Source organism: Belonocnema kinseyi, chromosome 8 (assembly GCF_010883055.1).
Source record: "Belonocnema kinseyi isolate 2016_QV_RU_SX_M_011 chromosome 8, B_treatae_v1, whole genome shotgun sequence".
Lineage (NCBI taxonomy): Eukaryota > Metazoa > Arthropoda > Insecta > Hymenoptera > Cynipidae > Belonocnema > Belonocnema kinseyi.
Window position 1 is genome coordinate 49,315,317 of NC_046664.1, and position 5,147 is coordinate 49,320,463.

The window sequence follows — 5,147 nt, forward strand, 5'->3', positions numbered from 1 at the left end:
GTAGAACGTTTTATTTTTCAGATATTTTGGAACGTGTGCAGACTGAGAAAATGATATAAAAGTGATCGCGTAAACGTACACACATAACAAGTACACGAATAGCCACCACACAATTACGCCCATGTGCACGACACATTTAAACCTCTGGTTCATGACTTGGATCAACACAAATCGTTGATGTAAAAATACAAAAAAAAAATTATTCTCAACTTCGATACGTTAATGTTGTATCGGGTAAATACACCTAATTAAAGTAGACTGTTGATGTTTGTCTTGAACCCAGTAATCTTACACTCTACACTGATTATTTTTTTAAACAGACAAACCGCAGATTTTTAAAATAACACAGACAAGAAGTGGGTCATAGTTAAATACATACATGCAGGCTGTTCAGGGTCATTTTGCGAATCGATTGGTTTTCTTCCTCTTTTTTTTTGTCTCTTTTATTCTGAAATTTTCTGATCAAGCCTAGCCCAGCTGACTTTGAAAGACTGATTTTTCAAATAATATTGCAAGCCTTATGACAAATTATGTCTCAAACCAAGTTTGAATCACCGAATCTGTGATTTTCATGTCTCGTTTATGCGTCGATTCTAATCTGATGAAATTTTTCTATCAAAATTTCCGAAAAAATCCTTCCAGTTTGTAGATTTCGGACTCTTTTTGATTTGCAAAATCCCTAGCCATCCTTTTGTAGAATTTCAAGTTTACTGGACGTAACAAGAAGCCGCTCTCAATTTCCATTATATTTGAACTGACGAACTTTAAATAATTCGAGAGTGTGAAAGAAATTTCGAATTTTTATGAACTATTTCCAGTAATCTTGACTTTCCCTAACCAAATACTGCCAGTTTTTATACCGGCGTATTGACATTATTACCGATAGACCAAATTTATTTATGATAATAATATATTGAGGGTTGGTTGTCCTGAACCAAGGGAAAGATTATTGTAACATAAAAGCGAGCGAACTTTTGTAAAGCTGGAGCGCACAGTTCCTTTTTTTTCTCTCTATCTCTCTTTTGCGTATTGAATTTACGAGTGATTCCTTGCGGAAATGGAAAATCAGGAAAGCATGAACTGAAATTTTTAAACTAGAAACAATACAATTTTCGATTATTCCCATCCTTATTATTTTCATATGCCTATTGTTTAGTCTACACACACATCAATTAGGAAATTTAATTTTCATTTAGCGATTAATTTTTCATTGCTAGATTGATTCAGACTTTTTTTTTGCGAATTATCATTTTGCAAGCACAATTATTGTAATTATACTGTTTATGCAATAAATTTTTTGACTATTTTTTATTAAAAATGGATTTGAGAAAAAATATATATGTATATGGAACTCGTAGATCTGATGCACAGGGTGAATGAAAAGTGGGTTAGAAAAAAATAAAAATAAAATGTTACTGTTTTGATGCTCCGTGTGCGATTCAAGTCTCCATAATGATGTTTGTTACGTACGAAATATAATTGTACAAAATAATCGCATACAAGTATTGCGTAAAATTCGATTTTGATTGTCACGTTTATCAAATTTCTTCTTGTATTTTGTGAGCAAAATGTGTGTTTCAAATCTTGCAATTATTGTCTACAAGTATAAAGTAAGAGTCAAAAAAAAAAAAAATGCTAACGAAAATTGTGAGCACGGAGAAAAGTAAATTGTTGTATGCAATAATTATTATTAAGAGTAATTGTTATTAGCAATATTTACGGCAGTTTCTGTACTCGACACTTCATTTTTCTCCGATGGACGATTCCAGGTGTCGCAAAGTGTGAATCTGTTACGAGTACGTTCTTTTAGAATAGGAAACAAAAGAAAATGGCAAATGATCCCTCAGACCAAAACAAGTTTGTAACATGTTATAAAGCCTTCTCCACATATTCTGTTTTCTGTATATTGTGAAACTTGGGAATGCCTTTTTTTAATACTTTAGGATCCAGTAAAGGATTGTTTTCGCATTAAACGCAGATAAATGGATTTAAGTGAAAAATGTCGTAATTTATCCTCCATTTATTGTAAGTACAGGAATCTTCTTTTCCCTATTAGACTTACTTTTACTATTGACATGACTCATTGAGGATTATGATATGAAGATGTTGAGATATAAAATAAATTGTGTAAATATACGAGTCTTTTTTTCCTTCTTTTCTGAATTTAACCATATTAGGGTGTCTAGTGACCTGGAAAACCTTGAAAACCTGGAAATCTTTTTGATTTTTTTCACGAAAACCTTGAATTTTAGTTATTATTTTTTTTTCTTTTAAAACACTAATTTTATCGAAATGCGAAGGGTAATTTAAATCTTTTAGCCTATTATTAAGGGGGGTTCCCACTTTGTTGGGTCAAAAAAATCTTTTTTTTTTTCTTTTTGTATTTTCGGATAGATATATGTTTCAAAAATATACCTGGAAAATTTCAAGTCAAAATATCAAAAATTTTGTGCTCTGCGGCGGCGAAACTGGTTCCGATTTTAGGCTTGTTTTTCACGTGAATGAGGAAGGTGGCTTGTATGGACCTGGAATAGCTGACTAGGCGTAAGTACTTTCATTTTCTGAACTTTATTTAAACAAATTGTTGTTGTAAATCTGATGTGAAATTCGTAATTTCTGACCGCTTGAACTATGAAAGCCATATTAATCTCGGAAAAAAGTAATTTTGCAATAGTTTTTATTAAATAAATTGTTTAAATAATTTTTCATTGCAAAAATAGTACCCGATTTGAAATCAGTGATATCGAAAGCTATGGAAAGCATATGCATAATTAAAAAATTGTAATTTGTTTAAAAATTGTTTAAACAAATGAATTTTGCAAATTTGATGCCAGATTTGAAATCATCGTCCCCGAAAACATACGAGATGTTGAATAAGTGTAATTATATCGCAAAAGTTCAACAAAACCACGTTTTCCGTGTTGGTGGATTTTATGGATTATATGAAAATTGAGCTATCGCTATTAAACTTTTTTGACATATTCTCTGAAGGTGTTCACACAAAGTAGACTACAATCATCAAAAAACATTAATTTTTTGTTTAAAAAAATAATTAGTAGCAAAAAAAAAGTGAAAAAATCAATTTTTTTTCAAAATCTCATGACTTCCTCATTTTTCACTTTCTTTCTTCATTCTAGTCTACTTTGTGCGCTATAGTGTATAGATTAAGAAAATATTTTGTTTTTTTTTTAGATTTTTTCTACAACCGACAGATCTTCCACCAGCGGGAAAATTTTGTCGTGCTACAATAAATATGGACAAAAAATTGTGGAAAATTTTAGCCTCCTATCTTTTATACTTTCCTCAAAAAATATTCCCAAAAAACAGCCGGATTTTGGGCCAACAAAGTAGGAATCTCCCTTAAAGAAACATCTCGTTTTGAAAAAATCTTGCTGTCGAGAATTTTTAAATTCCTCAAGATATAATTTATCTTTTGTTTATTACAGAATAAATAAAGATATTTCAAGGCACTTTTTGTTGAGGTGTTCAACTTAGGAATTATAAAAATTATTAGTTTAAAATTTCGATGTTAATTCAGTTTCAAAATTAGAATAAGCCATGGCCATACAACGGATTTTTCGAGGGTTTGGTCACTCGGTTTTTGAGTATACAACAGATTTCAAAAAGTTACAAAATATTTTTAAAGATTTTCAAAAATTTCAAAATATTTTTAATATATTTAACGTTTCACAAAGATTTCACGGATGTTAACGATTTAAAAAAGGCGCGCCCACCAGATTTCAATAAAGATTTCGCAGTAATTTCACAAACATTTTAATACTAATTTCAAACATTTGTACTAGTTTCAAACACTAGTTTCAAAACATTTTAGAAGATTTCAAATGATTAAAAAGTTTTCATAAAAATTCCTCAAAGATTTGGAACATTTCTTAAAGATTTTAAAACTTACAAAACAGTATAAAGATTTAAAAAAGGGTATATTAAACCACATTTCTAAGATTTCAAAACATTTCAAAGATTTTTAACAATTTCAAAATTTTTTAGGAGACATCCAAAGATTTTAATAAGATTTGTAATAATTTAAATAATTCAAACGAATTCATAAAGATTTAAAAAATATTTCGAACATTTCGCTAAGATTTCAAACATTACATAAAGATTTTAGATTTCAAAACATTTCAAAGATTTCATAAAACATTCATAAAGATTTCAAAATAATACGAGAATTTCAAAGATTTCAACAAGGGTGCTGTACACCAGATTTCAAGGATTTCAAAGATTTTAAATGATTTAAAAATGTTTGACAAGATTTCAAACGATTAAAAAATATCTCAAATATTGTAAAGAATTTTTCAGGATTTCAAGAATTTCAAAGATTCCAGCAAAGGTGCAGTACACCAGATTTCAAAACATTAAAAAAATGTTTAATGATTTCAAAAGGTTTCAACAAATTTCATAAGATTTGAAAAGATTTTAATAATTTCAAACGAACGGAATTTCAAATGATTCCAAATATTCTAGTGATTTTAAACGATTACAGCAAGTTTCATAAAGATTTCACAAATATTTTAAATATTCCCATGATTTCAAACGAATAAATAAGACTTAGAGAAGATTTCACAATTTCTGTAAAGAATTCATAAGGATTTCAAAAGATTTCTAAAATTTTAAGCGATTTCAAAATTTTTAAACACATGTGAGAAGATTTTCAAAAGACTTTAATGATTTTAAACAAACACAAAAGATTTCGCAAACAAAGATTACAGAAAGAGTTCACAAATATTTCAAGAATTTAAAAAATTTTACAAAAGCTTTGAAAAATTTCAAAAGATTTCACCGATATTTCAAGCTTTCACTTAAGATTTTCTAATACTTCACAAAGATTTCAATGATTTCAAAGACATTACAAAGATTAAAAAATATTCCTAGAGATCTCACAAACACGAGTCACTTTCGCAAAAAATTAAGATCATTATTTTATGTAAAAAAACGGAGACCTGGAAAATTTTGATTTCTTAAGTGGAAAAGACCTTGAATTTTTTTCCTAAGAATCGTTAGACACCCTGCAAATTAATGTGATTCAGGGTGGCCGTTGAACCAGAAAATGCAGGGTTTTTTAATTTAAAAATTTGTTTCTAAATAAAAAATAAATCAATAATTCAGGTCTAATTGACTGCAGTATTTAT

The 5,147-nt window shown here is 28.9% G+C and overlaps 1 protein-coding gene across 2 annotated transcripts in view; it reads left to right on the top strand.

Annotated features, from left to right (window-relative positions):
* Positions 1 to 2,136, top strand: part of LOC117177662 (longitudinals lacking protein-like) — a 25,873-nt gene extending 23,737 nt beyond the window's left edge. For both annotated transcript variants that reach the window (XM_033368473.1, XM_033368474.1), the window contains exon 4: positions 22 to 2,136. The gene's annotated coding sequence lies outside the window, so the exon portion shown is untranslated. The remainder of the gene's footprint in view (positions 1 to 21) is intronic.
* Positions 2,137 to 5,147: the final 3,011 nt, after the last annotated feature.